Source organism: Sciurus carolinensis, chromosome X (genome assembly GCF_902686445.1).
Source record: "Sciurus carolinensis chromosome X, mSciCar1.2, whole genome shotgun sequence".
Taxonomy (NCBI): domain Eukaryota; kingdom Metazoa; phylum Chordata; class Mammalia; order Rodentia; family Sciuridae; genus Sciurus; species Sciurus carolinensis.
The window spans coordinates 46,559,281-46,566,737 of record NC_062232.1 but is presented as its reverse complement, the minus strand read 5'-3'; the positions used below and the strand labels follow the sequence as shown (position 1 = coordinate 46,566,737).

Here is a 7,457-nt window from a genome sequence, read left to right as displayed (position 1 = left end):
GGAATGAATCAAACATCATTACCCTATGTAAATGTTTGATTATGCAAATGGTATGCTTTTACTCCATGTACAAACAGAAGCAACAAGTATGCCATTTGTTTACAATAAAAATAAATTTAAAAAAAAGATTTACACCCTTTAGTATGCTTGTAGCTAGATTTTACAATACCCTAGATAGAAATTCTTGATCTGATTTTACATAGGTTGTTTTCCTAAATGATAAGTGGAAGAGTATCCAAAGTCCCAGTTGAAATTATCACTGCTCTATTTTTCATATATAACCTAGTCTAGTTATTTTGAAAGTTATAGCCAATGAACCCATATATGCATACCTACTATTGTAGTCCAGTTAGCTTCTAAATCTTGCTATTTTCTAAAAATCTGATTTTAAATATTCTGTTAATATATTTCTATGTATTTGAAAATTTTTCTTGCTCTCTCTTTCCTCTTAGTGCTGTGAATCTCTTCTGAGAAGTCTTTAAATTAAAAGCCATTAGAGTTGGTTTATGATTTTCAAAAAATACCATGGGAGAGATGAGGTAGTTCAAATTAATTAGAAGAAAATAATCATTGAAAAATATTAATTATATCAATAGATAAATTAAGTTGCTATACGTTAAATTATTGTTTTACTGCCAATAAAGTATAATACAGCACAAAAAAAAGAGTAAATTAGTGTTTTTAAGAAATCCTTGTCATCTTAACATAATAGATTAAACTCTGGTTTATTTAATTAATATGTGACCTTAAGGAAAAACCTTAACGAACTTTAAATGATTTTTCTCACATACATATAACCACTTAGTTACAAACAAACTTGTTAAAATTTGCCCTTTATTTGTACACAGACTTTCTTACCACTTACTTAAACCCTCATGTATTTCATCACACAAAGATTTTCCTACTAAGAAATATTTTTTCCTTCTACTAAATATATTTCCATACCTACAGCCTTTTGTTTTTCTCTTTCCTGTCAACCCAATTTGTTCACATTTTGAAACAAGTCTTATAAAATTTTTTAATCCAGATGAATTACTCAATTTTAAAAAGATAAAACATTTTATGTTATTTTTCGTACTCTAACTGAAACACAGTTGAAACTTTTCAATCCCTTATTATATAGAATTGTACCTGGTAGGACTTAACTATTAGTAACGTTGTTTTTAGTGATGACACAAAGCAATTTTAAACCCTTTTTGTATACTAATCTATGAAAACACCAATAATGTTTAAGTATGTTATCCCATGGAATTTGAAGAGTTAAGAGTACTCAATTTCATTTAATAGTTAGCATTTTAACTTTTGTAAATTAATCATATGTCTCTAACAATCACATTTGAGAAATACACATATCAAAGTCAGTTTACTTATTTTACTGTAAAAACCAAGATATGCATTTGAACAGTATTTGCCATCTCTTTCCTGTTGAAGAAAAGTCCTAGAAACAATTAATATTAGACATTTTATAGACAGCGACATTTTATTAGTTTAACCACCTAGATACTTGTGAGGTAAGTAATTTTAGAGACATTTTAGTTTCATTTGTTTATCCAACTCAAATCAAAATTTTTAAAATTACGTGAATTAAAGGTATCTGAATCCATTTTTAAATTTTAATTCACTAGCACTGATTATCAATTTTTATAGCATATACATGATATTTGGATGCACATATAGACAGACAACATGATATCAGACAATGTAATATGCACATAACACAAAAGCAAAGGCCTTATAGCTATTTATAGGTGAATCTCCATTGCAATGTAACAGATGTTCAAAACTTGAAATTGAATAAAAAATAGGACTGATCAAAAAATTCATGAGCTCAAAAAATGTAGAAATTAAAGGAAGTAAAGAGTCTTGGAAAAATTACACTGCTGTTAATTATTTTATTAAAGCACCATACAATTTACTTTTTAGTTTAGAATGGTTGGAATTCAGGTAAAAGACACGTTTTCCCTTTTTGGAGTGGAGTTTGAGACTGGTCTCCTACTGAGCCTGAAGGCTTCTTCCAATTACATTTCAATGTAAGCCTTCACTGAGATATAAAAGGAGCTAAGAGAGAGAGATTAGTGGTTTAGCAAAACCTTGATGCCGAGGGCATTTTAACGATTTCTTATTTTCAGGACAGGTTTGGATGTCAAAGAAAATTATGAGACCTCATTTTCTATTACTATTGCTAAGCTTCTTCCTAAGATATGCCATTGGCTATTGACCTGGTTCATCCAAGGCTGCCTATCCAGCAGTCTGGGGTGAATATTTTTTGGGTTATTTTTCTCTCAGTGACAAACAGGTTAAATCTTGTTCCTTAAGGTAAGATGAAAATAGGGGCTTGAAATATGACCCCTTTTCTGATAGTTAAAAATATTTAGTATATTTTGGTTCTCACATCAGGGCTGTTGTTCCTTGTTGTAGATTTTTTAAAGGAGGATGTAAAAAGGCTTTGCTAATTCTATGTACCCAGAATCCAAGGCCTGAAGTATCCAGTTATACTTAGGAAGCCTCTGTAATCACCTTGATATTTTTCTTTTGTTGTAGCAGATAAAGGATCTCATCTATGTATTGGAGAAAAATTACAAATGTTTTATCTATGAATTTTGTTAAGTCCTTAGCTAGAATTTTTATAAACAGGGAAGGAGTATCTCCAAATCCTTCAAGCAACACTGTGCAGGTTATTTGCCTCAAAGTCTGGAAATTTTACTCTGGCCCCTGCTGATTTGGGCTGGGGTCAAGAATTTTCTCTCCCTTGGGAGGTAATTCTATCCATGCTCTTTGTGCATATACACTTATGTGAGTATATGTTTGCAAATCATAAGTCAATTTTTGTCCCAAATAAGCAAATCGTCCTGAACCGGTGAGCATACATAAGGTAATCTGAACTCTATTCAATTTATTAAGTTCTGCCTGATCTGAAAAATATTCTAACCACTCATATTTTCATGTTAAATACTTGCCTTCTGAAAGGCAGGAGCTAGATAGAAGGATCCAATAATTAGGTGGAAGGGCATCATTACTTATTGATTGTAAGAGGTTTAGTATGAATGGTGTCTTTGCTCCATACATAAAGCATGCATATTTTAACTCCATTAATGTTTTAAAAGGAATTGACACATGAGTTCTTTTGGTCCCTCATCACTTGGAGAATCATTTTGATCAAAATTGAGGTATAAGATGGACACTGGAACCCACACCTACCATCCCCCCACCACCAAACTGACTTGGTGTGCCCATGATGCAGCTCCCAAGCTTCTTTGGAGGCTGGTGCAGACATTTTGAATTATACCTGAGGGCATGGCCACCATCATTAGAGGGGTGGCTCCCTTGCTGATACACCTACAGGTAACTGGATGCCTTTGACAGGTACCTCTATTTATTCAATTACATCCTGCACCCTTCCCCATCCTCTTCATTCTCCACAAGAAATACTGTAGATAGTAATCAAAATCATCCTGTAAATTAAAAAATGTTGAAGTCATTATAGGGGCTATCTGGTTCAGGGCAGCATTTTCTTTGTATTTGTTACTGCTAAAATTGATCTCCTCTTCAAAGGAGAGGTACTAGTAATCTACAAAGTCAGAATAATCATGCAGGGGGGAACTTTAACCTTGTATCTTCATTGCTAGAGGGGAACATACAGAAACAATATGAAAAAACAGGGGAAGAAAGTGTCCCTAACAAACCAAGAAGGCATTGTAATAAAATCCAGTGAAAGCATAGAAGTAGAAATGACAAAAAAGACTTTAGAATCTGCATAATTAAAATGATCCATGATGCGAAAGATGAGATAAGAGAGCAAATGCAGGCAATGCATGATCACTAAAACAAACAGTTAAAAGAGCAAATGCAGGAAGCAAAAGAGCACTTCAATAAAAAGATAGTGATTTAAAAAAAAAAAAGAAACGGAAATACTTGAAATGCAAGAAACAATAAACCAAATTAAAAAGTCAATAGAAAGCATTACCAACAGAATAAGTCTCATGGAAGACAGAATCTCAGAAAATGAAGACAAAATATTTAATCTTGAAAATAAATTTGAACAAACTGAGAAGATGGTAAGAAATCATGAACAGAATCTCCAAGAATTATGGAATATCATGAAAGGAACAAATTTAAGAATTACTGGGATTGAGGAAGGCACAGAGATACAAAGCAAAGGAATGAACAACCTGTTCAATGAAATAATGTTAGAAAATATCGCATATAACCAAAGAAACGAAATGATGTGCCCCATTTTTGTACAATGAATCAAAATGCAGTCTGTAAAAAACTTAAAACTGTGAAATGTCAAGAATAATATTCCAGAACTCTTTAAAAATATACACCAGCTTCCAGCATAATAATTATTCATGCAATATAATTGGTGAAATAAAATAATTTAAAGTAAAAAAAAAGAAATATCCCAAACCTGAAATTTGAAATCTTGTGGTTTTTCTCTGCTTGAAATGGCAAGAAAATAAAAAGCACTTTTCTGTGCTTTAAGAAAAAAAACAGGGGCGCGTCCTCCGCGTGACGGCGCTGGACCGGTCCGGCATCCTTGAGGGGTCCTGACCACCGAGGAGGAGCGGGGCCTCTTCGGGGCTGCCCTCTCCATTCTCGGAGCTCTCTCGGGACACCTCATATTTCCCCAGGGTCCAGAGCCTGAGGGTCCCTCTTGGCCCTCCTACTCCAGTACTGCAGCCTGCGGCGCGAGCGGCCGCTCGGACCTCGCCAGACCTGGCAGGCTGGGTGGACACCCCTGCCGTGGGACCTTATCTCTCAACACCAATGCCTCCACGAGCAGAGTTGAGTGGGTGCCGGTGATTGGAGCTGTGGAGGTGTTCTCCCTGGGTGGATGTGGCCAGAACACCCATCACGGTTGTTTTCTGCGTGCACGTTGCAAGGACCATGTGGGAGAATGGTATAATTTGGTTTCCTGAGATTCTGTCTTAAAAAGAAAGAAGTGGGAAATACTCCTGAAAAAAAGAACTAAAACAATAAGAAAGCCACAACTTTTTTTACATGATTATCAGCTTAGTTACCAATATGGACACTTTTCCTAACATTTTTCCACCTGGTGGAGACAGTGGACTAAATTCTGAATCTGAGTTCCAAAAATTGCTAATTGATGAAAGGTTACGATGTGACCATCATAAAACTAATTATTAGACTCTCAAAGCCGAACACACAAGATTGCGGGGTGAGTACATAAAGTCACAAAATGAACTCAAGCGCCTGTTAAATGAAAATGAAATGAACCAGGAAAAATTCCAGCTGCTGCTTGAAGAGCTAAAAAGGGAACTAGTAGAGAAAACTAAAGACTTAGAAGAAATAAAACTGCAGGTATTAACTCCACAAAAATTGGAATTGTTAAGAGCCCAAATACAACGAGAATTAGAAACTCCAATGAGAGAACATTTATGGAATCTGAATGAAGAAGTGGAGAAGTATAGAGCTGAATATAATAAGCTTCGCTATGAACATACATTTCTCAAGTCAGAATTTGAACACCAGAAAGGAGAGTTTGCACGCATTTCAGAAGAAGAAAAAATAAAATATGAATCAGAGATTGCAAGACTGGAGAATGATAAAGAAGAACTACATAACCAGCTGTTTAGTGTTGATCTCACAAGAGACAGCAAACGAGTGGAGCAACTTGTACGAGAAAAAGTCCATTTGTCTCAGAAATTAAAAGGTTTAGAGACTGAAGTAGCAGAATTACAGGCTGAAAAAGAGAATTCTGGTGCTCAGATAGAAAATGTCCAAAGAATACAGGTGCGACAGTTGGCTGAGATGCAGGCTACAGTTAGGTCCCTGGAGGCTGAAAAACAGTCAGCTAAGCTACAGGCTTAACGTTTGGAAAAAGAACTACAATCAAGCAATGAACAAAATACTTGTTTAACCAGTATATTGCATAAAGCTGACCGAGAAATAAATACATTGACCAGTAAAGATTACAGTCAGACAATGAAATCCTCAAATCAGTGGTTGAATACCACAAAGTGCTGTTAGCTGAAAAGGATCGTGAGTTAATACATAAAGTACAAGCTGCCAAGGAGGAAGGTTATCAAAAACTTGTGGTATTACAAGGTGAAAAGCTAGAACTTGAGAACAGATTAGCAGATTTGGAGAAAATGAAAGTGGAACATGATGTCTGGAGGCAATCTGAAAAGGATCAGTGTGAAGAGAAATTGCGGGCATCACAGATGGCAGAAGAATCAGCCAGAGGGAACTGCAGAGTATCAGGTTAAAACTTCAACAACAAATTGTGAATATTGAAAATGCAGAGAAAGAAAAAAGTGAAAATTCTGATCTGAAACAGCAAATCAGTAGTTTGCAGATCCAGGTGACCTCACTGGCGCAGTCAGAAAATGACTTGCTGAATTCAAACCAAATGCTGAAGGAAATGGTGGAGAGATTAAAACAAGAATGCCGAAATTTAAGAAGCCAAGCTGAAAAAGCACAACTGGAAGTTGAAAAGACATTGGAAGAAAAACAAACACAGTGGTTGGAAGAAAAGCATAAGCTTCATGAACATATCACAGACAGAGAAGAAAAGTATAATCAAGCTAAAGAGAAACTACAGTGTGCTGCCATTGCTAAGAAAAAGAGAAAATCTCTTCATGAAAACAAATTGAAGAGATTGCAAGAGAAAGGAGAAGTCTTGGAGGCAAAGAAAGAAGAATTGGAGACAGAAAATCAAGTGTTAAATAGACAAAATGTTCCATTTGAAGAATATACAAGGCTTCAAAAAAGACTAAAGGATATACAGAGACGACATAATGAATTTCGAAGTCTAATTTTGGTTCCTAACATGCCTCCAACAGCATCTGTCAATCCTGTTCGCATGCAGTCATCAGCCATGGTTCCAGGCATGGAACTGTCCTTTCCTCCACATATGCAGGAGGAACAGCATCAAAGGGAACTCTCTCTACTTTGCAAAAGACTGGAAGAACTAGAAACAACACAAAGAAAACAACTAGAGGAACTTGGATCTCCTGGGGAATGATGTTCTTGGATAAAAGGCAGATCAAAGGGATGAAAGAAAGAGACTCAATAAAGCATGCAGTTTTAACATATGTGGCATTGATATACTTTATTACTGTTTGCCAAAATACTTGAAATGTGTCTCTAGAAAAGATACCAGCTACATGCTGCATTGCACAATATTCAGATTTTCCAATTATACTGATGACAAGTAAAGCATTAAAAGAAAGTTTCAGAGATATTTACAATATATAATATCTGAATATAAAAATAAATAAGAATAAACGGGGAATCAAGTTTTTAAATTTTTACTTTTGAATTTTTTTTGGAATTTTGCCTGAAATTTGTCCATCTTGAACTCTTTTTTCCTCATCTCCGAGGTGCTTAACAATAAGAAGTAAGCTGCTTTACTATATACAAGAGTTGTAAACCTCTAGTTTTTGGGAAAAAGATGACAATTTAAAGGTACAGTCTAAAAAAACTTCAATGTA

At 35.1% G+C, this 7,457-nt stretch overlaps 1 pseudogene; it reads left to right on the top strand.

Moving 5' to 3' along the window:
- The first annotated feature begins 4,894 nt into the window (after positions 1-4,894).
- LOC124972249 (centrosomal protein of 83 kDa-like) lies at positions 4,895-7,246 on the top strand (annotated as a pseudogene).
- The last annotated feature ends 211 nt before the right edge of the window (positions 7,247-7,457 follow it).